The sequence below is a fragment of the Anomaloglossus baeobatrachus genome, unplaced genomic scaffold, assembly GCF_048569485.1.
Source record: "Anomaloglossus baeobatrachus isolate aAnoBae1 unplaced genomic scaffold, aAnoBae1.hap1 Scaffold_3689, whole genome shotgun sequence".
Classification (NCBI taxonomy): Eukaryota; Metazoa; Chordata; class Amphibia; order Anura; family Aromobatidae; genus Anomaloglossus; species Anomaloglossus baeobatrachus.
The window spans coordinates 1-27,265 of NW_027443037.1; the positions used below are offsets into that span (position 1 = coordinate 1).

The 27,265-nt window shown below is 46.6% G+C and overlaps 16 non-coding genes and 1 pseudogene across 16 annotated transcripts; all 17 read right to left on the reverse strand.

Annotated features, from left to right (window-relative positions):
* Nucleotides 1–1,303: 1,303 nt before the first annotated feature.
* On the reverse strand, nucleotides 1,304–1,494 carry LOC142274063 (U2 spliceosomal RNA). Its single transcript, XR_012738431.1, has one exon. It is a non-coding gene; the product is annotated as a U2 spliceosomal RNA (small nuclear RNA).
* Nucleotides 1,495–2,881: 1,387 nt separating this feature from the next.
* Nucleotides 2,882–3,072, reverse strand: LOC142274075 (U2 spliceosomal RNA). Its single transcript, XR_012738442.1, has one exon. It is a non-coding gene; the product is annotated as a U2 spliceosomal RNA (small nuclear RNA).
* A 1,387-nt stretch (nucleotides 3,073–4,459) lies between these two features.
* Nucleotides 4,460–4,650, reverse strand: LOC142274088 (U2 spliceosomal RNA). Its single transcript, XR_012738453.1, has one exon. It is a non-coding gene; the product is annotated as a U2 spliceosomal RNA (small nuclear RNA).
* Nucleotides 4,651–6,037: 1,387 nt separating this feature from the next.
* LOC142274100 (U2 spliceosomal RNA) lies at nucleotides 6,038–6,228 on the reverse strand. Its single transcript, XR_012738463.1, has one exon. It is a non-coding gene; the product is annotated as a U2 spliceosomal RNA (small nuclear RNA).
* A 1,387-nt stretch (nucleotides 6,229–7,615) lies between these two features.
* LOC142274105 (U2 spliceosomal RNA) lies at nucleotides 7,616–7,806 on the reverse strand. Its single transcript, XR_012738464.1, has one exon. It is a non-coding gene; the product is annotated as a U2 spliceosomal RNA (small nuclear RNA).
* A 1,387-nt stretch (nucleotides 7,807–9,193) lies between these two features.
* Nucleotides 9,194–9,384, reverse strand: LOC142274064 (U2 spliceosomal RNA). The gene has a single exon (XR_012738432.1). It is a non-coding gene; the product is annotated as a U2 spliceosomal RNA (small nuclear RNA).
* Nucleotides 9,385–10,771: 1,387 nt separating this feature from the next.
* LOC142274065 (U2 spliceosomal RNA) lies at nucleotides 10,772–10,962 on the reverse strand. The gene has a single exon (XR_012738433.1). It is a non-coding gene; the product is annotated as a U2 spliceosomal RNA (small nuclear RNA).
* A 1,387-nt stretch (nucleotides 10,963–12,349) lies between these two features.
* On the reverse strand, nucleotides 12,350–12,540 carry LOC142274066 (U2 spliceosomal RNA). The gene has a single exon (XR_012738434.1). It is a non-coding gene; the product is annotated as a U2 spliceosomal RNA (small nuclear RNA).
* A 1,387-nt stretch (nucleotides 12,541–13,927) lies between these two features.
* On the reverse strand, nucleotides 13,928–14,118 carry LOC142274067 (U2 spliceosomal RNA). The gene has a single exon (XR_012738435.1). It is a non-coding gene; the product is annotated as a U2 spliceosomal RNA (small nuclear RNA).
* A 1,387-nt stretch (nucleotides 14,119–15,505) lies between these two features.
* Nucleotides 15,506–15,696, reverse strand: LOC142274068 (U2 spliceosomal RNA). Its single transcript, XR_012738436.1, has one exon. It is a non-coding gene; the product is annotated as a U2 spliceosomal RNA (small nuclear RNA).
* A 1,387-nt stretch (nucleotides 15,697–17,083) lies between these two features.
* LOC142274069 (U2 spliceosomal RNA) lies at nucleotides 17,084–17,274 on the reverse strand. The gene has a single exon (XR_012738437.1). It is a non-coding gene; the product is annotated as a U2 spliceosomal RNA (small nuclear RNA).
* Nucleotides 17,275–18,661: 1,387 nt separating this feature from the next.
* Nucleotides 18,662–18,852, reverse strand: LOC142274070 (U2 spliceosomal RNA). The gene has a single exon (XR_012738438.1). It is a non-coding gene; the product is annotated as a U2 spliceosomal RNA (small nuclear RNA).
* A 1,387-nt stretch (nucleotides 18,853–20,239) lies between these two features.
* LOC142274071 (U2 spliceosomal RNA) lies at nucleotides 20,240–20,430 on the reverse strand. The gene has a single exon (XR_012738439.1). It is a non-coding gene; the product is annotated as a U2 spliceosomal RNA (small nuclear RNA).
* A 1,387-nt stretch (nucleotides 20,431–21,817) lies between these two features.
* On the reverse strand, nucleotides 21,818–22,013 carry LOC142274099 (U2 spliceosomal RNA). Its single transcript, XR_012738462.1, has one exon. It is a non-coding gene; the product is annotated as a U2 spliceosomal RNA (small nuclear RNA).
* A 681-nt stretch (nucleotides 22,014–22,694) lies between these two features.
* LOC142274101 (U2 spliceosomal RNA) lies at nucleotides 22,695–22,858 on the reverse strand (annotated as a pseudogene).
* Nucleotides 22,859–24,245: 1,387 nt separating this feature from the next.
* LOC142274072 (U2 spliceosomal RNA) lies at nucleotides 24,246–24,436 on the reverse strand. Its single transcript, XR_012738440.1, has one exon. It is a non-coding gene; the product is annotated as a U2 spliceosomal RNA (small nuclear RNA).
* A 1,387-nt stretch (nucleotides 24,437–25,823) lies between these two features.
* LOC142274074 (U2 spliceosomal RNA) lies at nucleotides 25,824–26,014 on the reverse strand. The gene has a single exon (XR_012738441.1). It is a non-coding gene; the product is annotated as a U2 spliceosomal RNA (small nuclear RNA).
* Between the last annotated feature and the right edge of the window lie 1,251 nt (nucleotides 26,015–27,265).

Consider the following 27,265-nt stretch of genomic DNA (forward strand, 5'->3'; position numbering starts at 1 on the left):
CACGCCTACACAAGACATTTTGTCACCCAAGCCAACCCTTGAAAAGGCTGCTTTGCAGAGCCAAAACAAGAAGAATGGTGCGTTTTGCAGCCGCCGCCCACTGCAATGAATCTGAATAACTCCTCCTTTAGGGCGCAAGCAACTCCCCTCCCCCTTGCAGTCTTTCCAATTCACGATACAAAAAGACGGACAGGACAGGTTGCCTGACTTTCCGTCACTGCCACCCTTTGCCATCCTTACCCGTAGAAAGCCCTTTCATCATCCCCAAACCCTAATCTTTTCCCTTTCCTTCCCAGCCCCCAAACCCTGCCCTCTGTACCTTTCTCACCACCCGCTTCCCTTCTCCTGTCATCCCCCTACCACCCGGGAAAAAAAGAGATTGCCCCCTCCTTCCACTAGCCCACCCTCCCACCCAAAGAACAACTTCTTCTGCGCAGCTTGTTTTCTAGGCAGCAGCGCTATTGTGATGTCATCGGGGGGCATTGTGACAAGCCGCCAGTGTTCCGTCTCTTCATGTTGTGCACAGTTCAAACGGAAAATACATCAACAGGCAGACTACAGAAAAGCTTACTATCAAAGGTTAGAGGGGGGCTTTCTCAGAGGGCTTTTTACAGTTTTTCTATTCCCAATTAGCCGTTTAAGTGTACTTATTGAAAGTAGTAATTCTTTCATAGGCCGCCCTTTCTTAGTATTTGACGTTCCTTATATTGCGGTATGAGGCTTCGCAGTAGGTTGCAAACATTCATCACCCATGACTGTCCCCAATTGAGCTCAGAAGCTCAATGTCTATCATGACCTCTCTTTTAGAATGTCCAAGAGCAAGCAAACTATTCCTCCAGGAGAGGGCGCCAACAGACTACTAAAGAGATCATCATTACTCAAAGAAAACCCCAAAAACCAATGCATGATAGGAATAAACAGGTAACTTTCTTTGGAGTGGAAGCGGAGAGATCGCACCAGATGCCAATTCTAGATGTTATCACACCTGTGGTCACTGCAGCAGCAGGTGAATCCACTTTGTCCAAAAGGGATCTATTCCATTCAATTGCAAATGATCTAGATAAGACAGAGAACTGCAGCACGGGGACATAGCCGAGTTGGTCAGGTTGAGTGGTGATGAGTTTGCTATTTGGATGAATAAAGAAAGTCAAAAGTGTGAAAGATAAAAAACAAAAGGAGGAAGTGTGAAAAGTGAATGGGCCAAATTGAGGTGCATATGAAGACGTATGCTTTCTTCCAATTCATTAAATCGGGCTAATATGAATCAGGTGAATTGAGTTCTGCTTTTGGAAACTGGGTTAAGAAGGGGTGCACCGTTCCTGGAGGTACTGCAATACCAGGTCAATGCGTGGAGTGGACAGAGCAAGCTCTTTTTCCATCTCCCTGTTCTAAAAATCCATTTAATATATGGTCCCCAGATAGGGGACGTATCAGATATTAAACTGATAAGAACAGATACTACACTTGATCTTAGCCAAAAGGCCGAGAAGCGATAACCAGAATTGGTTTGGGCCTCGAGTGGCACCCTGGCCTATGCCGGACACATCTTAGGGAGAGAGAGCGAGAGGGAGACAAACCCACGCCTACACAAGACATTTTGTCACCCAAGCCAACCCTTGAAAAGGCTGCTTTGCAGAGCCAAAACAAGAAGAATGGTGCGTTTTGCAGCCGCCGCCCACTGCAATGAATCTGAATAACTCCTCCTTTAGGGCGCAAGCAACTCCCCTCCCCCTTGCAGTCTTTCCAATTCACGATACAAAAAGACGGACAGGACAGGTTGCCTGACTTTCCGTCACTGCCACCCTTTGCCATCCTTACCCGTAGAAAGCCCTTTCATCATCCCCAAACCCTAATCTTTTCCCTTTCCTTCCCAGCCCCCAAACCCTGCCCTCTGTACCTTTCTCACCACCCGCTTCCCTTCTCCTGTCATCCCCCTACCACCCGGGAAAAAAAGAGATTGCCCCCTCCTTCCACTAGCCCACCCTCCCACCCAAAGAACAACTTCTTCTGCGCAGCTTGTTTTCTAGGCAGCAGCGCTATTGTGATGTCATCGGGGGGCATTGTGACAAGCCGCCAGTGTTCCGTCTCTTCATGTTGTGCACAGTTCAAACGGAAAATACATCAACAGGCAGACTACAGAAAAGCTTACTATCAAAGGTTAGAGGGGGGCTTTCTCAGAGGGCTTTTTACAGTTTTTCTATTCCCAATTAGCCGTTTAAGTGTACTTATTGAAAGTAGTAATTCTTTCATAGGCCGCCCTTTCTTAGTATTTGACGTTCCTTATATTGCGGTATGAGGCTTCGCAGTAGGTTGCAAACATTCATCACCCATGACTGTCCCCAATTGAGCTCAGAAGCTCAATGTCTATCATGACCTCTCTTTTAGAATGTCCAAGAGCAAGCAAACTATTCCTCCAGGAGAGGGCGCCAACAGACTACTAAAGAGATCATCATTACTCAAAGAAAACCCCAAAAACCAATGCATGATAGGAATAAACAGGTAACTTTCTTTGGAGTGGAAGCGGAGAGATCGCACCAGATGCCAATTCTAGATGTTATCACACCTGTGGTCACTGCAGCAGCAGGTGAATCCACTTTGTCCAAAAGGGATCTATTCCATTCAATTGCAAATGATCTAGATAAGACAGAGAACTGCAGCACGGGGACATAGCCGAGTTGGTCAGGTTGAGTGGTGATGAGTTTGCTATTTGGATGAATAAAGAAAGTCAAAAGTGTGAAAGATAAAAAACAAAAGGAGGAAGTGTGAAAAGTGAATGGGCCAAATTGAGGTGCATATGAAGACGTATGCTTTCTTCCAATTCATTAAATCGGGCTAATATGAATCAGGTGAATTGAGTTCTGCTTTTGGAAACTGGGTTAAGAAGGGGTGCACCGTTCCTGGAGGTACTGCAATACCAGGTCAATGCGTGGAGTGGACAGAGCAAGCTCTTTTTCCATCTCCCTGTTCTAAAAATCCATTTAATATATGGTCCCCAGATAGGGGACGTATCAGATATTAAACTGATAAGAACAGATACTACACTTGATCTTAGCCAAAAGGCCGAGAAGCGATAACCAGAATTGGTTTGGGCCTCGAGTGGCACCCTGGCCTATGCCGGACACATCTTAGGGAGAGAGAGCGAGAGGGAGACAAACCCACGCCTACACAAGACATTTTGTCACCCAAGCCAACCCTTGAAAAGGCTGCTTTGCAGAGCCAAAACAAGAAGAATGGTGCGTTTTGCAGCCGCCGCCCACTGCAATGAATCTGAATAACTCCTCCTTTAGGGCGCAAGCAACTCCCCTCCCCCTTGCAGTCTTTCCAATTCACGATACAAAAAGACGGACAGGACAGGTTGCCTGACTTTCCGTCACTGCCACCCTTTGCCATCCTTACCCGTAGAAAGCCCTTTCATCATCCCCAAACCCTAATCTTTTCCCTTTCCTTCCCAGCCCCCAAACCCTGCCCTCTGTACCTTTCTCACCACCCGCTTCCCTTCTCCTGTCATCCCCCTACCACCCGGGAAAAAAAGAGATTGCCCCCTCCTTCCACTAGCCCACCCTCCCACCCAAAGAACAACTTCTTCTGCGCAGCTTGTTTTCTAGGCAGCAGCGCTATTGTGATGTCATCGGGGGGCATTGTGACAAGCCGCCAGTGTTCCGTCTCTTCATGTTGTGCACAGTTCAAACGGAAAATACATCAACAGGCAGACTACAGAAAAGCTTACTATCAAAGGTTAGAGGGGGGCTTTCTCAGAGGGCTTTTTACAGTTTTTCTATTCCCAATTAGCCGTTTAAGTGTACTTATTGAAAGTAGTAATTCTTTCATAGGCCGCCCTTTCTTAGTATTTGACGTTCCTTATATTGCGGTATGAGGCTTCGCAGTAGGTTGCAAACATTCATCACCCATGACTGTCCCCAATTGAGCTCAGAAGCTCAATGTCTATCATGACCTCTCTTTTAGAATGTCCAAGAGCAAGCAAACTATTCCTCCAGGAGAGGGCGCCAACAGACTACTAAAGAGATCATCATTACTCAAAGAAAACCCCAAAAACCAATGCATGATAGGAATAAACAGGTAACTTTCTTTGGAGTGGAAGCGGAGAGATCGCACCAGATGCCAATTCTAGATGTTATCACACCTGTGGTCACTGCAGCAGCAGGTGAATCCACTTTGTCCAAAAGGGATCTATTCCATTCAATTGCAAATGATCTAGATAAGACAGAGAACTGCAGCACGGGGACATAGCCGAGTTGGTCAGGTTGAGTGGTGATGAGTTTGCTATTTGGATGAATAAAGAAAGTCAAAAGTGTGAAAGATAAAAAACAAAAGGAGGAAGTGTGAAAAGTGAATGGGCCAAATTGAGGTGCATATGAAGACGTATGCTTTCTTCCAATTCATTAAATCGGGCTAATATGAATCAGGTGAATTGAGTTCTGCTTTTGGAAACTGGGTTAAGAAGGGGTGCACCGTTCCTGGAGGTACTGCAATACCAGGTCAATGCGTGGAGTGGACAGAGCAAGCTCTTTTTCCATCTCCCTGTTCTAAAAATCCATTTAATATATGGTCCCCAGATAGGGGACGTATCAGATATTAAACTGATAAGAACAGATACTACACTTGATCTTAGCCAAAAGGCCGAGAAGCGATAACCAGAATTGGTTTGGGCCTCGAGTGGCACCCTGGCCTATGCCGGACACATCTTAGGGAGAGAGAGCGAGAGGGAGACAAACCCACGCCTACACAAGACATTTTGTCACCCAAGCCAACCCTTGAAAAGGCTGCTTTGCAGAGCCAAAACAAGAAGAATGGTGCGTTTTGCAGCCGCCGCCCACTGCAATGAATCTGAATAACTCCTCCTTTAGGGCGCAAGCAACTCCCCTCCCCCTTGCAGTCTTTCCAATTCACGATACAAAAAGACGGACAGGACAGGTTGCCTGACTTTCCGTCACTGCCACCCTTTGCCATCCTTACCCGTAGAAAGCCCTTTCATCATCCCCAAACCCTAATCTTTTCCCTTTCCTTCCCAGCCCCCAAACCCTGCCCTCTGTACCTTTCTCACCACCCGCTTCCCTTCTCCTGTCATCCCCCTACCACCCGGGAAAAAAAGAGATTGCCCCCTCCTTCCACTAGCCCACCCTCCCACCCAAAGAACAACTTCTTCTGCGCAGCTTGTTTTCTAGGCAGCAGCGCTATTGTGATGTCATCGGGGGGCATTGTGACAAGCCGCCAGTGTTCCGTCTCTTCATGTTGTGCACAGTTCAAACGGAAAATACATCAACAGGCAGACTACAGAAAAGCTTACTATCAAAGGTTAGAGGGGGGCTTTCTCAGAGGGCTTTTTACAGTTTTTCTATTCCCAATTAGCCGTTTAAGTGTACTTATTGAAAGTAGTAATTCTTTCATAGGCCGCCCTTTCTTAGTATTTGACGTTCCTTATATTGCGGTATGAGGCTTCGCAGTAGGTTGCAAACATTCATCACCCATGACTGTCCCCAATTGAGCTCAGAAGCTCAATGTCTATCATGACCTCTCTTTTAGAATGTCCAAGAGCAAGCAAACTATTCCTCCAGGAGAGGGCGCCAACAGACTACTAAAGAGATCATCATTACTCAAAGAAAACCCCAAAAACCAATGCATGATAGGAATAAACAGGTAACTTTCTTTGGAGTGGAAGCGGAGAGATCGCACCAGATGCCAATTCTAGATGTTATCACACCTGTGGTCACTGCAGCAGCAGGTGAATCCACTTTGTCCAAAAGGGATCTATTCCATTCAATTGCAAATGATCTAGATAAGACAGAGAACTGCAGCACGGGGACATAGCCGAGTTGGTCAGGTTGAGTGGTGATGAGTTTGCTATTTGGATGAATAAAGAAAGTCAAAAGTGTGAAAGATAAAAAACAAAAGGAGGAAGTGTGAAAAGTGAATGGGCCAAATTGAGGTGCATATGAAGACGTATGCTTTCTTCCAATTCATTAAATCGGGCTAATATGAATCAGGTGAATTGAGTTCTGCTTTTGGAAACTGGGTTAAGAAGGGGTGCACCGTTCCTGGAGGTACTGCAATACCAGGTCAATGCGTGGAGTGGACAGAGCAAGCTCTTTTTCCATCTCCCTGTTCTAAAAATCCATTTAATATATGGTCCCCAGATAGGGGACGTATCAGATATTAAACTGATAAGAACAGATACTACACTTGATCTTAGCCAAAAGGCCGAGAAGCGATAACCAGAATTGGTTTGGGCCTCGAGTGGCACCCTGGCCTATGCCGGACACATCTTAGGGAGAGAGAGCGAGAGGGAGACAAACCCACGCCTACACAAGACATTTTGTCACCCAAGCCAACCCTTGAAAAGGCTGCTTTGCAGAGCCAAAACAAGAAGAATGGTGCGTTTTGCAGCCGCCGCCCACTGCAATGAATCTGAATAACTCCTCCTTTAGGGCGCAAGCAACTCCCCTCCCCCTTGCAGTCTTTCCAATTCACGATACAAAAAGACGGACAGGACAGGTTGCCTGACTTTCCGTCACTGCCACCCTTTGCCATCCTTACCCGTAGAAAGCCCTTTCATCATCCCCAAACCCTAATCTTTTCCCTTTCCTTCCCAGCCCCCAAACCCTGCCCTCTGTACCTTTCTCACCACCCGCTTCCCTTCTCCTGTCATCCCCCTACCACCCGGGAAAAAAAGAGATTGCCCCCTCCTTCCACTAGCCCACCCTCCCACCCAAAGAACAACTTCTTCTGCGCAGCTTGTTTTCTAGGCAGCAGCGCTATTGTGATGTCATCGGGGGGCATTGTGACAAGCCGCCAGTGTTCCGTCTCTTCATGTTGTGCACAGTTCAAACGGAAAATACATCAACAGGCAGACTACAGAAAAGCTTACTATCAAAGGTTAGAGGGGGGCTTTCTCAGAGGGCTTTTTACAGTTTTTCTATTCCCAATTAGCCGTTTAAGTGTACTTATTGAAAGTAGTAATTCTTTCATAGGCCGCCCTTTCTTAGTATTTGACGTTCCTTATATTGCGGTATGAGGCTTCGCAGTAGGTTGCAAACATTCATCACCCATGACTGTCCCCAATTGAGCTCAGAAGCTCAATGTCTATCATGACCTCTCTTTTAGAATGTCCAAGAGCAAGCAAACTATTCCTCCAGGAGAGGGCGCCAACAGACTACTAAAGAGATCATCATTACTCAAAGAAAACCCCAAAAACCAATGCATGATAGGAATAAACAGGTAACTTTCTTTGGAGTGGAAGCGGAGAGATCGCACCAGATGCCAATTCTAGATGTTATCACACCTGTGGTCACTGCAGCAGCAGGTGAATCCACTTTGTCCAAAAGGGATCTATTCCATTCAATTGCAAATGATCTAGATAAGACAGAGAACTGCAGCACGGGGACATAGCCGAGTTGGTCAGGTTGAGTGGTGATGAGTTTGCTATTTGGATGAATAAAGAAAGTCAAAAGTGTGAAAGATAAAAAACAAAAGGAGGAAGTGTGAAAAGTGAATGGGCCAAATTGAGGTGCATATGAAGACGTATGCTTTCTTCCAATTCATTAAATCGGGCTAATATGAATCAGGTGAATTGAGTTCTGCTTTTGGAAACTGGGTTAAGAAGGGGTGCACCGTTCCTGGAGGTACTGCAATACCAGGTCAATGCGTGGAGTGGACAGAGCAAGCTCTTTTTCCATCTCCCTGTTCTAAAAATCCATTTAATATATGGTCCCCAGATAGGGGACGTATCAGATATTAAACTGATAAGAACAGATACTACACTTGATCTTAGCCAAAAGGCCGAGAAGCGATAACCAGAATTGGTTTGGGCCTCGAGTGGCACCCTGGCCTATGCCGGACACATCTTAGGGAGAGAGAGCGAGAGGGAGACAAACCCACGCCTACACAAGACATTTTGTCACCCAAGCCAACCCTTGAAAAGGCTGCTTTGCAGAGCCAAAACAAGAAGAATGGTGCGTTTTGCAGCCGCCGCCCACTGCAATGAATCTGAATAACTCCTCCTTTAGGGCGCAAGCAACTCCCCTCCCCCTTGCAGTCTTTCCAATTCACGATACAAAAAGACGGACAGGACAGGTTGCCTGACTTTCCGTCACTGCCACCCTTTGCCATCCTTACCCGTAGAAAGCCCTTTCATCATCCCCAAACCCTAATCTTTTCCCTTTCCTTCCCAGCCCCCAAACCCTGCCCTCTGTACCTTTCTCACCACCCGCTTCCCTTCTCCTGTCATCCCCCTACCACCCGGGAAAAAAAGAGATTGCCCCCTCCTTCCACTAGCCCACCCTCCCACCCAAAGAACAACTTCTTCTGCGCAGCTTGTTTTCTAGGCAGCAGCGCTATTGTGATGTCATCGGGGGGCATTGTGACAAGCCGCCAGTGTTCCGTCTCTTCATGTTGTGCACAGTTCAAACGGAAAATACATCAACAGGCAGACTACAGAAAAGCTTACTATCAAAGGTTAGAGGGGGGCTTTCTCAGAGGGCTTTTTACAGTTTTTCTATTCCCAATTAGCCGTTTAAGTGTACTTATTGAAAGTAGTAATTCTTTCATAGGCCGCCCTTTCTTAGTATTTGACGTTCCTTATATTGCGGTATGAGGCTTCGCAGTAGGTTGCAAACATTCATCACCCATGACTGTCCCCAATTGAGCTCAGAAGCTCAATGTCTATCATGACCTCTCTTTTAGAATGTCCAAGAGCAAGCAAACTATTCCTCCAGGAGAGGGCGCCAACAGACTACTAAAGAGATCATCATTACTCAAAGAAAACCCCAAAAACCAATGCATGATAGGAATAAACAGGTAACTTTCTTTGGAGTGGAAGCGGAGAGATCGCACCAGATGCCAATTCTAGATGTTATCACACCTGTGGTCACTGCAGCAGCAGGTGAATCCACTTTGTCCAAAAGGGATCTATTCCATTCAATTGCAAATGATCTAGATAAGACAGAGAACTGCAGCACGGGGACATAGCCGAGTTGGTCAGGTTGAGTGGTGATGAGTTTGCTATTTGGATGAATAAAGAAAGTCAAAAGTGTGAAAGATAAAAAACAAAAGGAGGAAGTGTGAAAAGTGAATGGGCCAAATTGAGGTGCATATGAAGACGTATGCTTTCTTCCAATTCATTAAATCGGGCTAATATGAATCAGGTGAATTGAGTTCTGCTTTTGGAAACTGGGTTAAGAAGGGGTGCACCGTTCCTGGAGGTACTGCAATACCAGGTCAATGCGTGGAGTGGACAGAGCAAGCTCTTTTTCCATCTCCCTGTTCTAAAAATCCATTTAATATATGGTCCCCAGATAGGGGACGTATCAGATATTAAACTGATAAGAACAGATACTACACTTGATCTTAGCCAAAAGGCCGAGAAGCGATAACCAGAATTGGTTTGGGCCTCGAGTGGCACCCTGGCCTATGCCGGACACATCTTAGGGAGAGAGAGCGAGAGGGAGACAAACCCACGCCTACACAAGACATTTTGTCACCCAAGCCAACCCTTGAAAAGGCTGCTTTGCAGAGCCAAAACAAGAAGAATGGTGCGTTTTGCAGCCGCCGCCCACTGCAATGAATCTGAATAACTCCTCCTTTAGGGCGCAAGCAACTCCCCTCCCCCTTGCAGTCTTTCCAATTCACGATACAAAAAGACGGACAGGACAGGTTGCCTGACTTTCCGTCACTGCCACCCTTTGCCATCCTTACCCGTAGAAAGCCCTTTCATCATCCCCAAACCCTAATCTTTTCCCTTTCCTTCCCAGCCCCCAAACCCTGCCCTCTGTACCTTTCTCACCACCCGCTTCCCTTCTCCTGTCATCCCCCTACCACCCGGGAAAAAAAGAGATTGCCCCCTCCTTCCACTAGCCCACCCTCCCACCCAAAGAACAACTTCTTCTGCGCAGCTTGTTTTCTAGGCAGCAGCGCTATTGTGATGTCATCGGGGGGCATTGTGACAAGCCGCCAGTGTTCCGTCTCTTCATGTTGTGCACAGTTCAAACGGAAAATACATCAACAGGCAGACTACAGAAAAGCTTACTATCAAAGGTTAGAGGGGGGCTTTCTCAGAGGGCTTTTTACAGTTTTTCTATTCCCAATTAGCCGTTTAAGTGTACTTATTGAAAGTAGTAATTCTTTCATAGGCCGCCCTTTCTTAGTATTTGACGTTCCTTATATTGCGGTATGAGGCTTCGCAGTAGGTTGCAAACATTCATCACCCATGACTGTCCCCAATTGAGCTCAGAAGCTCAATGTCTATCATGACCTCTCTTTTAGAATGTCCAAGAGCAAGCAAACTATTCCTCCAGGAGAGGGCGCCAACAGACTACTAAAGAGATCATCATTACTCAAAGAAAACCCCAAAAACCAATGCATGATAGGAATAAACAGGTAACTTTCTTTGGAGTGGAAGCGGAGAGATCGCACCAGATGCCAATTCTAGATGTTATCACACCTGTGGTCACTGCAGCAGCAGGTGAATCCACTTTGTCCAAAAGGGATCTATTCCATTCAATTGCAAATGATCTAGATAAGACAGAGAACTGCAGCACGGGGACATAGCCGAGTTGGTCAGGTTGAGTGGTGATGAGTTTGCTATTTGGATGAATAAAGAAAGTCAAAAGTGTGAAAGATAAAAAACAAAAGGAGGAAGTGTGAAAAGTGAATGGGCCAAATTGAGGTGCATATGAAGACGTATGCTTTCTTCCAATTCATTAAATCGGGCTAATATGAATCAGGTGAATTGAGTTCTGCTTTTGGAAACTGGGTTAAGAAGGGGTGCACCGTTCCTGGAGGTACTGCAATACCAGGTCAATGCGTGGAGTGGACAGAGCAAGCTCTTTTTCCATCTCCCTGTTCTAAAAATCCATTTAATATATGGTCCCCAGATAGGGGACGTATCAGATATTAAACTGATAAGAACAGATACTACACTTGATCTTAGCCAAAAGGCCGAGAAGCGATAACCAGAATTGGTTTGGGCCTCGAGTGGCACCCTGGCCTATGCCGGACACATCTTAGGGAGAGAGAGCGAGAGGGAGACAAACCCACGCCTACACAAGACATTTTGTCACCCAAGCCAACCCTTGAAAAGGCTGCTTTGCAGAGCCAAAACAAGAAGAATGGTGCGTTTTGCAGCCGCCGCCCACTGCAATGAATCTGAATAACTCCTCCTTTAGGGCGCAAGCAACTCCCCTCCCCCTTGCAGTCTTTCCAATTCACGATACAAAAAGACGGACAGGACAGGTTGCCTGACTTTCCGTCACTGCCACCCTTTGCCATCCTTACCCGTAGAAAGCCCTTTCATCATCCCCAAACCCTAATCTTTTCCCTTTCCTTCCCAGCCCCCAAACCCTGCCCTCTGTACCTTTCTCACCACCCGCTTCCCTTCTCCTGTCATCCCCCTACCACCCGGGAAAAAAAGAGATTGCCCCCTCCTTCCACTAGCCCACCCTCCCACCCAAAGAACAACTTCTTCTGCGCAGCTTGTTTTCTAGGCAGCAGCGCTATTGTGATGTCATCGGGGGGCATTGTGACAAGCCGCCAGTGTTCCGTCTCTTCATGTTGTGCACAGTTCAAACGGAAAATACATCAACAGGCAGACTACAGAAAAGCTTACTATCAAAGGTTAGAGGGGGGCTTTCTCAGAGGGCTTTGTACAGTTTTTCTATTCCCAATTAGCCGTTTAAGTGTACTTATTGAAAGTAGTAATTCTTTCATAGGCCGCCCTTTCTTAGTATTTGACGTTCCTTATATTGCGGTATGAGGCTTCGCAGTAGGTTGCAAACATTCATCACCCATGACTGTCCCCAATTGAGCTCAGAAGCTCAATGTCTATCATGACCTCTCTTTTAGAATGTCCAAGAGCAAGCAAACTATTCCTCCAGGAGAGGGCGCCAACAGACTACTAAAGAGATCATCATTACTCAAAGAAAACCCCAAAAACCAATGCATGATAGGAATAAACAGGTAACTTTCTTTGGAGTGGAAGCGGAGAGATCGCACCAGATGCCAATTCTAGATGTTATCACACCTGTGGTCACTGCAGCAGCAGGTGAATCCACTTTGTCCAAAAGGGATCTATTCCATTCAATTGCAAATGATCTAGATAAGACAGAGAACTGCAGCACGGGGACATAGCCGAGTTGGTCAGGTTGAGTGGTGATGAGTTTGCTATTTGGATGAATAAAGAAAGTCAAAAGTGTGAAAGATAAAAAACAAAAGGAGGAAGTGTGAAAAGTGAATGGGCCAAATTGAGGTGCATATGAAGACGTATGCTTTCTTCCAATTCATTAAATCGGGCTAATATGAATCAGGTGAATTGAGTTCTGCTTTTGGAAACTGGGTTAAGAAGGGGTGCACCGTTCCTGGAGGTACTGCAATACCAGGTCAATGCGTGGAGTGGACAGAGCAAGCTCTTTTTCCATCTCCCTGTTCTAAAAATCCATTTAATATATGGTCCCCAGATAGGGGACGTATCAGATATTAAACTGATAAGAACAGATACTACACTTGATCTTAGCCAAAAGGCCGAGAAGCGATAACCAGAATTGGTTTGGGCCTCGAGTGGCACCCTGGCCTATGCCGGACACATCTTAGGGAGAGAGAGCGAGAGGGAGACAAACCCACGCCTACACAAGACATTTTGTCACCCAAGCCAACCCTTGAAAAGGCTGCTTTGCAGAGCCAAAACAAGAAGAATGGTGCGTTTTGCAGCCGCCGCCCACTGCAATGAATCTGAATAACTCCTCCTTTAGGGCGCAAGCAACTCCCCTCCCCCTTGCAGTCTTTCCAATTCACGATACAAAAAGACGGACAGGACAGGTTGCCTGACTTTCCGTCACTGCCACCCTTTGCCATCCTTACCCGTAGAAAGCCCTTTCATCATCCCCAAACCCTAATCTTTTCCCTTTCCTTCCCAGCCCCCAAACCCTGCCCTCTGTACCTTTCTCACCACCCGCTTCCCTTCTCCTGTCATCCCCCTACCACCCGGGAAAAAAAGAGATTGCCCCCTCCTTCCACTAGCCCACCCTCCCACCCAAAGAACAACTTCTTCTGCGCAGCTTGTTTTCTAGGCAGCAGCGCTATTGTGATGTCATCGGGGGGCATTGTGACAAGCCGCCAGTGTTCCGTCTCTTCATGTTGTGCACAGTTCAAACGGAAAATACATCAACAGGCAGACTACAGAAAAGCTTACTATCAAAGGTTAGAGGGGGGCTTTCTCAGAGGGCTTTTTACAGTTTTTCTATTCCCAATTAGCCGTTTAAGTGTACTTATTGAAAGTAGTAATTCTTTCATAGGCCGCCCTTTCTTAGTATTTGACGTTCCTTATATTGCGGTATGAGGCTTCGCAGTAGGTTGCAAACATTCATCACCCATGACTGTCCCCAATTGAGCTCAGAAGCTCAATGTCTATCATGACCTCTCTTTTAGAATGTCCAAGAGCAAGCAAACTATTCCTCCAGGAGAGGGCGCCAACAGACTACTAAAGAGATCATCATTACTCAAAGAAAACCCCAAAAACCAATGCATGATAGGAATAAACAGGTAACTTTCTTTGGAGTGGAAGCGGAGAGATCGCACCAGATGCCAATTCTAGATGTTATCACACCTGTGGTCACTGCAGCAGCAGGTGAATCCACTTTGTCCAAAAGGGATCTATTCCATTCAATTGCAAATGATCTAGATAAGACAGAGAACTGCAGCACGGGGACATAGCCGAGTTGGTCAGGTTGAGTGGTGATGAGTTTGCTATTTGGATGAATAAAGAAAGTCAAAAGTGTGAAAGATAAAAAACAAAAGGAGGAAGTGTGAAAAGTGAATGGGCCAAATTGAGGTGCATATGAAGACGTATGCTTTCTTCCAATTCATTAAATCGGGCTAATATGAATCAGGTGAATTGAGTTCTGCTTTTGGAAACTGGGTTAAGAAGGGGTGCACCGTTCCTGGAGGTACTGCAATACCAGGTCAATGCGTGGAGTGGACAGAGCAAGCTCTTTTTCCATCTCCCTGTTCTAAAAATCCATTTAATATATGGTCCCCAGATAGGGGACGTATCAGATATTAAACTGATAAGAACAGATACTACACTTGATCTTAGCCAAAAGGCCGAGAAGCGATAACCAGAATTGGTTTGGGCCTCGAGTGGCACCCTGGCCTATGCCGGACACATCTTAGGGAGAGAGAGCGAGAGGGAGACAAACCCACGCCTACACAAGACATTTTGTCACCCAAGCCAACCCTTGAAAAGGCTGCTTTGCAGAGCCAAAACAAGAAGAATGGTGCGTTTTGCAGCCGCCGCCCACTGCAATGAATCTGAATAACTCCTCCTTTAGGGCGCAAGCAACTCCCCTCCCCCTTGCAGTCTTTCCAATTCACGATACAAAAAGACGGACAGGACAGGTTGCCTGACTTTCCGTCACTGCCACCCTTTGCCATCCTTACCCGTAGAAAGCCCTTTCATCATCCCCAAACCCTAATCTTTTCCCTTTCCTTCCCAGCCCCCAAACCCTGCCCTCTGTACCTTTCTCACCACCCGCTTCCCTTCTCCTGTCATCCCCCTACCACCCGGGAAAAAAAGAGATTGCCCCCTCCTTCCACTAGCCCACCCTCCCACCCAAAGAACAACTTCTTCTGCGCAGCTTGTTTTCTAGGCAGCAGCGCTATTGTGATGTCATCGGGGGGCATTGTGACAAGCCGCCAGTGTTCCGTCTCTTCATGTTGTGCACAGTTCAAACGGAAAATACATCAACAGGCAGACTACAGAAAAGCTTACTATCAAAGGTTAGAGGGGGGCTTTCTCAGAGGGCTTTTTACAGTTTTTCTATTCCCAATTAGCCGTTTAAGTGTACTTATTGAAAGTAGTAATTCTTTCATAGGCCGCCCTTTCTTAGTATTTGACGTTCCTTATATTGCGGTATGAGGCTTCGCAGTAGGTTGCAAACATTCATCACCCATGACTGTCCCCAATTGAGCTCAGAAGCTCAATGTCTATCATGACCTCTCTTTTAGAATGTCCAAGAGCAAGCAAACTATTCCTCCAGGAGAGGGCGCCAACAGACTACTAAAGAGATCATCATTACTCAAAGAAAACCCCAAAAACCAATGCATGATAGGAATAAACAGGTAACTTTCTTTGGAGTGGAAGCGGAGAGATCGCACCAGATGCCAATTCTAGATGTTATCACACCTGTGGTCACTGCAGCAGCAGGTGAATCCACTTTGTCCAAAAGGGATCTATTCCATTCAATTGCAAATGATCTAGATAAGACAGAGAACTGCAGCACGGGGACATAGCCGAGTTGGTCAGGTTGAGTGGTGATGAGTTTGCTATTTGGATGAATAAAGAAAGTCAAAAGTGTGAAAGATAAAAAACAAAAGGAGGAAGTGTGAAAAGTGAATGGGCCAAATTGAGGTGCATATGAAGACGTATGCTTTCTTCCAATTCATTAAATCGGGCTAATATGAATCAGGTGAATTGAGTTCTGCTTTTGGAAACTGGGTTAAGAAGGGGTGCACCGTTCCTGGAGGTACTGCAATACCAGGTCAATGCGTGGAGTGGACAGAGCAAGCTCTTTTTCCATCTCCCTGTTCTAAAAATCCATTTAATATATGGTCCCCAGATAGGGGACGTATCAGATATTAAACTGATAAGAACAGATACTACACTTGATCTTAGCCAAAAGGCCGAGAAGCGATAACCAGAATTGGTTTGGGCCTCGAGTGGCACCCTGGCCTATGCCGGACACATCTTAGGGAGAGAGAGCGAGAGGGAGACAAACCCACGCCTACACAAGACATTTTGTCACCCAAGCCAACCCTTGAAAAGGCTGCTTTGCAGAGCCAAAACAAGAAGAATGGTGCGTTTTGCAGCCGCCGCCCACTGCAATGAATCTGAATAACTCCTCCTTTAGGGCGCAAGCAACTCCCCTCCCCCTTGCAGTCTTTCCAATTCACGATACAAAAAGACGGACAGGACAGGTTGCCTGACTTTCCGTCACTGCCACCCTTTGCCATCCTTACCCGTAGAAAGCCCTTTCATCATCCCCAAACCCTAATCTTTTCCCTTTCCTTCCCAGCCCCCAAACCCTGCCCTCTGTACCTTTCTCACCACCCGCTTCCCTTCTCCTGTCATCCCCCTACCACCCGGGAAAAAAAGAGATTGCCCCCTCCTTCCACTAGCCCACCCTCCCACCCAAAGAACAACTTCTTCTGCGCAGCTTGTTTTCTAGGCAGCAGCGCTATTGTGATGTCATCGGGGGGCATTGTGACAAGCCGCCAGTGTTCCGTCTCTTCATGTTGTGCACAGTTCAAACGGAAAATACATCAACAGGCAGACTACAGAAAAGCTTACTATCAAAGGTTAGAGGGGGGCTTTCTCAGAGGGCTTTTTACAGTTTTTCTATTCCCAATTAGCCGTTTAAGTGTACTTATTGAAAGTAGTAATTCTTTCATAGGCCGCCCTTTCTTAGTATTTGACGTTCCTTATATTGCGGTATGAGGCTTCGCAGTAGGTTGCAAACATTCATCACCCATGACTGTCCCCAATTGAGCTCAGAAGCTCAATGTCTATCATGACCTCTCTTTTAGAATGTCCAAGAGCAAGCAAACTATTCCTCCAGGAGAGGGCGCCAACAGACTACTAAAGAGATCATCATTACTCAAAGAAAACCCCAAAAACCAATGCATGATAGGAATAAACAGGTAACTTTCTTTGGAGTGGAAGCGGAGAGATCGCACCAGATGCCAATTCTAGATGTTATCACACCTGTGGTCACTGCAGCAGCAGGTGAATCCACTTTGTCCAAAAGGGATCTATTCCATTCAATTGCAAATGATCTAGATAAGACAGAGAACTGCAGCACGGGGACATAGCCGAGTTGGTCAGGTTGAGTGGTGATGAGTTTGCTATTTGGATGAATAAAGAAAGTCAAAAGTGTGAAAGATAAAAAACAAAAGGAGGAAGTGTGAAAAGTGAATGGGCCAAATTGAGGTGCATATGAAGACGTATGCTTTCTTCCAATTCATTAAATCGGGCTAATATGAATCAGGTGAATTGAGTTCTGCTTTTGGAAACTGGGTTAAGAAGGGGTGCACCGTTCCTGGAGGTACTGCAATACCAGGTCAATGCGTGGAGTGGACAGAGCAAGCTCTTTTTCCATCTCCCTGTTCTAAAAATCCATTTAATATATGGTCCCCAGATAGGGGACGTATCAGATATTAAACTGATAAGAACAGATACTACACTTGATCTTAGCCAAAAGGCCGAGAAGCGATAACCAGAATTGGTTTGGGCCTCGAGTGGCACCCTGGCCTATGCCGGACACATCTTAGGGAGAGAGAGCGAGAGGGAGACAAACCCACGCCTACACAAGACATTTTGTCACCCAAGCCAACCCTTGAAAAGGCTGCTTTGCAGAGCCAAAACAAGAAGAATGGTGCGTTTTGCAGCCGCCGCCCACTGCAATGAATCTGAATAACTCCTCCTTTAGGGCGCAAGCAACTCCCCTCCCCCTTGCAGTCTTTCCAATTCACGATACAAAAAGACGGACAGGACAGGTTGCCTGACTTTCCGTCACTGCCACCCTTTGCCATCCTTACCCGTAGAAAGCCCTTTAATCATCCCCAAACCCTAATCTTTTCCCTTTCCTTCCCAGCCCCCAAACCCTGCCCTCTGTACCTTTCTCACCACCCGCTTCCCTTCTCCTGTCATCCCCCTACCACCCGGGAAAAAAAGAGATTGCCCCCTCCTTCCACTAGCCCACCCTCCCACCCAAAGAACAACTTCTTCTGCGCAGCTTGTTTTCTAGGCAGCAGCGCTATTGTGATGTCATCGGGGGGCATTGTGACAAGCCGCCAGTGTTCCGTCTCTTCATGTTGTGCACAGTTCAAACGGAAAATACATCAACAGGCAGACTACAGAAAAGCTTACTATCAAAGGTTAGAGGGGGGCTTTCTCAGAGGGCTTTTTACAGTTTTTCTATTCCCAATTAGCCGTTTAAGTGTACTTATTGAAAGTAGTAATTCTTTCATAGGCCGCCCTTTCTTAGTATTTGACGTTCCTTATATTGCGGTATGAGGCTTCGCAGTAGGTTGCAAACATTCATCACCCATGACTGTCCCCAATTGAGCTCAGAAGCTCAATGTCTATCATGACCTCTCTTTTAGAATGTCCAAGAGCAAGCAAACTATTCCTCCAGGAGAGGGCGCCAACAGACTACTAAAGAGATCATCATTACTCAAAGAAAACCCCAAAAACCAATGCATGATAGGAATAAACAGGTAACTTTCTTTGGAGTGGAAGCGGAGAGATCGCACCAGATGCCAATTCTAGATGTTATCACACCTGTGGTCACTGCAGCAGCAGGTGAATCCACTTTGTCCAAAAGGGATCTATTCCATTCAATTGCAAATGATCTAGATAAGACAGAGAACTGCAGCACGGGGACATAGCCGAGTTGGTCAGGTTGAGTGGTGATGAGTTTGCTATTTGGATGAATAAAGAAAGTCAAAAGTGTGAAAGATAAAAAACAAAAGGAGGAAGTGTGAAAAGTGAATGGGCCAAATTGAGGTGCATATGAAGACGTATGCTTTCTTCCAATTCATTAAATCGGGCTAATATGAATCAGGTGAATTGAGTTCTGCTTTTGGAAACTGGGTTAAGAAGGGGTGCACCGTTCCTGGAGGTACTGCAATACCAGGTCAATGCGTGGAGTGGACAGAGCAAGCTCTTTTTCCATCTCCCTGTTCTAAAAATCCATTTAATATATGGTCCCCAGATAGGGGACGTATCAGATATTAAACTGATAAGAACAGATACTACACTTGATCTTAGCCAAAAGGCCGAGAAGCGATAACCAGAATTGGTTTGGGCCTCGAGTGGCACCCTGGCCTATGCCGGACACATCTTAGGGAGAGAGAGCGAGAGGGAGACAAACCCACGCCTACACAAGACATTTTGTCACCCAAGCCAACCCTTGAAAAGGCTGCTTTGCAGAGCCAAAACAAGAAGAATGGTGCGTTTTGCAGCCGCCGCCCACTGCAATGAATCTGAATAACTCCTCCTTTAGGGCGCAAGCAACTCCCCTCCCCCTTGCAGTCTTTCCAATTCACGATACAAAAAGACGGACAGGACAGGTTGCCTGACTTTCCGTCACTGCCACCCTTTGCCATCCTTACCCGTAGAAAGCCCTTTCATCATCCCCAAACCCTAATCTTTTCCCTTTCCTTCCCAGCCCCCAAACCCTGCCCTCTGTACCTTTCTCACCACCCGCTTCCCTTCTCCTGTCATCCCCCTACCACCCGGGAAAAAAAGAGATTGCCCCCTCCTTCCACTAGCCCACCCTCCCACCCAAAGAACAACTTCTTCTGCGCAGCTTGTTTTCTAGGCAGCAGCGCTATTGTGATGTCATCGGGGGGCATTGTGACAAGCCGCCAGTGTTCCGTCTCTTCATGTTGTGCACAGTTCAAACGGAAAATACATCAACAGGCAGACTACAGAAAAGCTTACTATCAAAGGTTAGAGGGGGGCTTTCTCAGAGGGCTTTTTACAGTTTTTCTATTCCCAATTAGCCGTTTAAGTGTACTTATTGAAAGTAGTAATTCTTTCATAGGCCGCCCTTTCTTAGTATTTGACGTTCCTTATATTGCGGTATGAGGCTTCGCAGTAGGTTGCAAACATTCATCACCCATGACTGTCCCCAATTGAGCTCAGAAGCTCAATGTCTATCATGACCTCTCTTTTAGAATGTCCAAGAGCAAGCAAACTATTCCTCCAGGAGAGGGCGCCAACAGACTACTAAAGAGATCATCATTACTCAAAGAAAACCCCAAAAACCAATGCATGATAGGAATAAACAGGTAACTTTCTTTGGAGTGGAAGCGGAGAGATCGCACCAGATGCCAATTCTAGATGTTATCACACCTGTGGTCACTGCAGCAGCAGGTGAATCCACTTTGTCCAAAAGGGATCTATTCCATTCAATTGCAAATGATCTAGATAAGACAGAGAACTGCAGCACGGGGACATAGCCGAGTTGGTCAGGTTGAGTGGTGATGAGTTTGCTATTTGGATGAATAAAGAAAGTCAAAAGTGTGAAAGATAAAAAACAAAAGGAGGAAGTGTGAAAAGTGAATGGGCCAAATTGAGGTGCATATGAAGACGTATGCTTTCTTCCAATTCATTAAATCGGGCTAATATGAATCAGGTGAATTGAGTTCTGCTTTTGGAAACTGGGTTAAGAAGGGGTGCACCGTTCCTGGAGGTACTGCAATACCAGGTCAATGCGTGGAGTGGACAGAGCAAGCTCTTTTTCCATCTCCCTGTTCTAAAAATCCATTTAATATATGGTCCCCAGATAGGGGACGTATCAGATATTAAACTGATAAGAACAGATACTACACTTGATCTTAGCCAAAAGGCCGAGAAGCGATAACCAGAATTGGTTTGGGCCTCGAGTGGCACCCTGGCCTATGCCGGACACATCTTAGGGAGAGAGAGCGAGAGGGAGACAAACCCACGCCTACACAAGACATTTTGTCACCCAAGCCAACCCTTGAAAAGGCTGCTTTGCAGAGCCAAAACAAGAAGAATGGTGCGTTTTGCAGCCGCCGCCCACTGCAATGAATCTGAATAACTCCTCCTTTAGGGCGCAAGCAACTCCCCTCCCCCTTGCAGTCTTTCCAATTCACGATACAAAAAGACGGACAGGACAGGTTGCCTGACTTTCCGTCACTGCCACCCTTTGCCATCCTTACCCGTAGAAAGCCCTTTCATCATCCCCAAACCCTAATCTTTTCCCTTTCCTTCCCAGCCCCCAAACCCTGCCCTCTGTACCTTTCTCACCACCCGCTTCCCTTCTCCTGTCATCCCCCTACCACCCGGGAAAAAAAGAGATTGCCCCCTCCTTCCACTAGCCCACCCTCCCACCCAAAGAACAACTTCTTCTGCGCAGCTTGTTTTCTAGGCAGCAGCGCTATTGTGATGTCATCGGGGGGCATTGTGACAAGCCGCCAGTGTTCCGTCTCTTCATGTTGTGCACAGTTCAAACGGAAAATACATCAACAGGCAGACTACAGAAAAGCTTACTATCAAAGGTTAGAGGGGGGCTTTCTCAGAGGGCTTTTTACAGTTTTTCTATTCCCAATTAGCCGTTTAAGTGTACTTATTGAAAGTAGTAATTCTTTCATAGGCCGCCCTTTCTTAGTATTTGACGTTCCTTATATTGCGGTATGAGGCTTCGCAGTAGGTTGCAAACATTCATCACCCATGACTGTCCCCAATTGAGCTCAGAAGCTCAATGTCTATCATGACCTCTCTTTTAGAATGTCCAAGAGCAAGCAAACTATTCCTCCAGGAGAGGGCGCCAACAGACTACTAAAGAGATCATCATTACTCAAAGAAAACCCCAAAAACCAATGCATGATAGGAATAAACAGGTAACTTTCTTTGGAGTGGAAGCGGAGAGATCGCACCAGATGCCAATTCTAGATGTTATCACACCTGTGGTCACTGCAGCAGCAGGTGAATCCACTTTGTCCAAAAGGGATCTATTCCATTCAATTGCAAATGATCTAGATAAGACAGAGAACTGCAGCACGGGGACATAGCCGAGTTGGTCAGGTTGAGTGGTGATGAGTTTGCTATTTGGATGAATAAAGAAAGTCAAAAGTGTGAAAGATAAAAAACAAAAGGAGGAAGTGTGAAAAGTGAATGGGCCAAATTGAGGTGCATATGAAGACGTATGCTTTCTTCCAATTCATTAAATCGGGCTAATATGAATCAGGTGAATTGAGTTCTGCTTTTGGAAACTGGGTTAAGAAGGGGTGCACCGTTCCTGGAGGTACTGCAATACCAGGTCAATGCGTGGAGTGGACAGAGCAAGCTCTTTTTCCATCTCCCTGTTCTAAAAATCCATTTAATATATGGTCCCCAGATAGGGGACGTATCAGATATTAAACTGATAAGAACAGATTTTGATTTAATGAAGCTTTCCAAAGCACCACAAAAAATGCATGACCGAAGTCACACCAAAAACAGTGCAAAGGCTAGGATTCGTGTGGACCCCACCGTGAGGAGAGGGTCCCCAAAAATCAACCCCGTCCCTCCGAGCCAGAAGGCCACAGCAAGGGTCAGGGATCTTCGGTGCTCCCCCAAGCCGAAGCCTGGTTGAGCCTTGTCGTTGCTCCCAGCGTCCACCCAGGCATCTTACCCAAGTGGAGTAGAGAGCTACTAGTTGTTGGTTTCGCAGTCGAAACTGCCCGGACCGTCAACCGGTGTTGGTTTCTCAGCCCAAGGCTAACCGGACCTCCAACCGGGTGTTGGTTTCTCAGCCGAAGCTGACCCAGACCTCCAACCGGGTGTTGGTTTCTCAGCCGAAGCTGACCCAGACCTCCAACCGGGTGTTAGTTTCTCAGCCCAAAGCTGACCAGACCTCCGACCGGGATTGTAAAAATTTCCCTTCCTAGCCAGAAGGCCGGGATAGGGTAATATGCTCAAAAAGTATGAAAAGGCAAGGTACGGTGTGCTACAGAGCCCAAGGCTTGCCGGGGTCCCAAGCCAGCAAGCTCAGACTCACTCCAGGGTCGTCAGTCCTGGGGCACGTTGTACCATAGCCCCCCACCCTTACTCAGTCTAATAGCCTCGATCCTGGTAGGGCCATGTTTTCCTCTAGATGAATATACTATCCACCCAGAGTACTAGCAAGCGCAACCTTCCAGTGTGCATTGTATCATTGTACTAAGGTGGCCTGGAGCTTAAACCACCTCTTCGAACAACACTACACTTGATCTTAGCCAAAAGGCCGAGAAGCGATAAGAACAGATACTACACTTGATCTTAGCCAAAAGGCCGAGAAGCGATAACCAGAATTGGTTTGGGCCTCGAGTGGCACCCTGGCCTATGCCGGACACATCTTAGGGAGAGAGAGCGAGAGGGAGACAAACCCACGCCTACACAAGACATTTTGTCACCCAAGCCAACCCTTGAAAAGGCTGCTTTGCAGAGCCAAAACAAGAAGAATGGTGCGTTTTGCAGCCGCCGCCCACTGCAATGAATCTGAATAACTCCTCCTTTAGGGCGCAAGCAACTCCCCTCCCCCTTGCAGTCTTTCCAATTCACGATACAAAAAGACGGACAGGACAGGTTGCCTGACTTTCCGTCACTGCCACCCTTTGCCATCCTTACCCGTAGAAAGCCCTTTCATCATCCCCAAACCCTAATCTTTTCCCTTTCCTTCCCAGCCCCCAAACCCTGCCCTCTGTACCTTTCTCACCACCCGCTTCCCTTCTCCTGTCATCCCCCTACCACCCGGGAAAAAAAGAGATTGCCCCCTCCTTCCACTAGCCCACCCTCCCACCCAAAGAACAACTTCTTCTGCGCAGCTTGTTTTCTAGGCAGCAGCGCTATTGTGATGTCATCGGGGGGCATTGTGACAAGCCGCCAGTGTTCCGTCTCTTCATGTTGTGCACAGTTCAAACGGAAAATACATCAACAGGCAGACTACAGAAAAGCTTACTATCAAAGGTTAGAGGGGGGCTTTCTCAGAGGGCTTTTTACAGTTTTTCTATTCCCAATTAGCCGTTTAAGTGTACTTATTGAAAGTAGTAATTCTTTCATAGGCCGCCCTTTCTTAGTATTTGACGTTCCTTATATTGCGGTATGAGGCTTCGCAGTAGGTTGCAAACATTCATCACCCATGACTGTCCCCAATTGAGCTCAGAAGCTCAATGTCTATCATGACCTCTCTTTTAGAATGTCCAAGAGCAAGCAAACTATTCCTCCAGGAGAGGGCGCCAACAGACTACTAAAGAGATCATCATTACTCAAAGAAAACCCCAAAAACCAATGCATGATAGGAATAAACAGGTAACTTTCTTTGGAGTGGAAGCGGAGAGATCGCACCAGATGCCAATTCTAGATGTTATCACACCTGTGGTCACTGCAGCAGCAGGTGAATCCACTTTGTCCAAAAGGGATCTATTCCATTCAATTGCAAATGATCTAGATAAGACAGAGAACTGCAGCACGGGGACATAGCCGAGTTGGTCAGGTTGAGTGGTGATGAGTTTGCTATTTGGATGAATAAAGAAAGTCAAAAGTGTGAAAGATAAAAAACAAAAGGAGGAAGTGTGAAAAGTGAATGGGCCAAATTGAGGTGCATATGAAGACGTATGCTTTCTTCCAATTCATTAAATCGGGCTAATATGAATCAGGTGAATTGAGTTCTGCTTTTGGAAACTGGGTTAAGAAGGGGTGCACCGTTCCTGGAGGTACTGCAATACCAGGTCAATGCGTGGAGTGGACAGAGCAAGCTCTTTTTCCATCTCCCTGTTCTAAAAATCCATTTAATATATGGTCCCCAGATAGGGGACGTATCAGATATTAAACTGATAAGAACAGATACTACACTTGATCTTAGCCAAAAGGCCGAGAAGCGATAACCAGAATTGGTTTGGGCCTCGAGTGGCACCCTGGCCTATGCCGGACACATCTTAGGGAGAGAGAGCGAGAGGGAGACAAACCCACGCCTACACAAGACATTTTGTCACCCAAGCCAACCCTTGAAAAGGCTGCTTTGCAGAGCCAAAACAAGAAGAATGGTGCGTTTTGCAGCCGCCGCCCACTGCAATGAATCTGAATAACTCCTCCTTTAGGGCGCAAGCAACTCCCCTCCCCCTTGCAGTCTTTCCAATTCACGATACAAAAAGACGGACAGGACAGGTTGCCTGACTTTCCGTCACTGCCACCCTTTGCCATCCTTACCCGTAGAAAGCCCTTTCATCATCCCCAAACCCTAATCTTTTCCCTTTCCTTCCCAGCCCCCAAACCCTGCCCTCTGTACCTTTCTCACCACCCGCTTCCCTTCTCCTGTCATCCCCCTACCACCCGGGAAAAAAAGAGATTGCCCCCTCCTTCCACTAGCCCACCCTCCCACCCAAAGAACAACTTCTTCTGCGCAGCTTGTTTTCTAGGCAGCAGCGCTATTGTGATGTCATCGGGGGGCATTGTGACAAGCCGCCAGTGTTCCGTCTCTTCATGTTGTGCACAGTTCAAACGGAAAATACATCAACAGGCAGACTACAGAAAAGCTTACTATCAAAGGTTAGAGGGGGGCTTTCTCAGAGGGCTTTTTACAGTTTTTCTATTCCCAATTAGCCGTTTAAGTGTACTTATTGAAAGTAGTAATTCTTTCATAGGCCGCCCTTTCTTAGTATTTGACGTTCCTTATATTGCGGTATGAGGCTTCGCAGTAGGTTGCAAACATTCATCACCCATGACTGTCCCCAATTGAGCTCAGAAGCTCAATGTCTATCATGACCTCTCTTTTAGAATGTCCAAGAGCAAGCAAACTATTCCTCCAGGAGAGGGCGCCAACAGACTACTAAAGAGATCATCATTACTCAAAGAAAACCCCAAAAACCAATGCATGATAGGAATAAACAGGTAACTTTCTTTGGAGTGGAAGCGGAGAGATCGCACCAGATGCCAATTCTAGATGTTATCACACCTGTGGTCACTGCAGCAGCAGGTGAATCCACTTTGTCCAAAAGGGATCTATTCCATTCAATTGCAAATGATCTAGATAAGACAGAGAACTGCAGCACGGGGACATAGCCGAGTTGGTCAGGTTGAGTGGTGATGAGTTTGCTATTTGGATGAATAAAGAAAGTCAAAAGTGTGAAAGATAAAAAACAAAAGGAGGAAGTGTGAAAAGTGAATGGGCCAAATTGAGGTGCATATGAAGACGTATGCTTTCTTCCAATTCATTAAATCGGGCTAATATGAATCAGGTGAATTGAGTTCTGCTTTTGGAAACTGGGTTAAGAAGGGGTGCACCGTTCCTGGAGGTACTGCAATACCAGGTCAATGCGTGGAGTGGACAGAGCAAGCTCTTTTTCCATCTCCCTGTTCTAAAAATCCATTTAATATATGGTCCCCAGATAGGGGACGTATCAGATATTAAACTGATAAGAACAGATACTACACTTGATCTTAGCCAAAAGGCCGAGAAGCGATAACCAGAATTGGTTTGGGCCTCGAGTGGCACCCTGGCCTATGCCGGACACATCTTAGGGAGAGAGAGCGAGAGGGAGACAAACCCACGCCTACACAAGACATTTTGTCACCCAAGCCAACCCTTGAAAAGGCTGCTTTGCAGAGCCAAAACAAGAAGAATGGTGCGTTTTGCAGCCGCCGCCCACTGCAATGAATCTGAATAACTCCTCCTTTAGGGCGCAAGCAACTCCCCTCCCCCTTGCAGTCTTTCCAATTCACGATACAAAAAGACGGACAGGACAGGTTGCCTGACTTTCCGTCACTGCCACCCTTTGCCATCCTTACCCGTAGAAAGCCCTTTCATCATCCCCAAACCCTAATCTTTTCCCTTTCCTTCCCAGCCCCCAAACCCTGCCCTCTGTACCTTTCTCACCACCCGCTTCCCTTCTCCTGTCATCCCCCTACCACCCGGGAAAAAAAGAGATTGCCCCCTCCTTCCACTAGCCCACCCTCCCACCCAAAGAACAACTTCTTCTGCGCAGCTTGTTTTCTAGGCAGCAGCGCTATTGTGATGTCATCGGGGGGCATTGTGACAAGCCGCCAGTGTTCCGTCTCTTCATGTTGTGCACAGTTCAAACGGAAAATACATCAACAGGCAGACTACAGAAAAGCTTACTATCAAAGGTTAGAGGGGGGCTTTCTCAGAGGGCTTTTTACAGTTTTTCTATTCCCAATTAGCCGTTTAAGTGTACTTATTGAAAGTAGTAATTCTTTCATAGGCCGCCCTTTCTTAGTATTTGACGTTCCTTATATTGCGGTATGAGGCTTCGCAGTAGGTTGCAAACATTCATCACCCATGACTGTCCCCAATTGAGCTCAGAAGCTCAATGTCTATCATGACCTCTCTTTTAGAATGTCCAAGAGCAAGCAAACTATTCCTCCAGGAGAGGGCGCCAACAGACTACTAAAGAGATCATCATTACTCAAAGAAAACCCCAAAAACCAATGCATGATAGGAATAAACAGGTAACTTTCTTTGGAGTGGAAGCGGAGAGATCGCACCAGATGCCATTTCTAGATGTTATCACACCTGTGGTCACTGCAGCAGCAGGTGAATCCACTTTGTCCAAAAGGGATCTATTCCATTCAATTGCAAATGATCTAGATAAGACAGAGAACTGCAGCACGGGGACATAGCCGAGTTGGTCAGGTTGAGTGGTGATGAGTTTGCTATTTGGATGAATAAAGAAAGTCAAAAGTGTGAAAGATAAA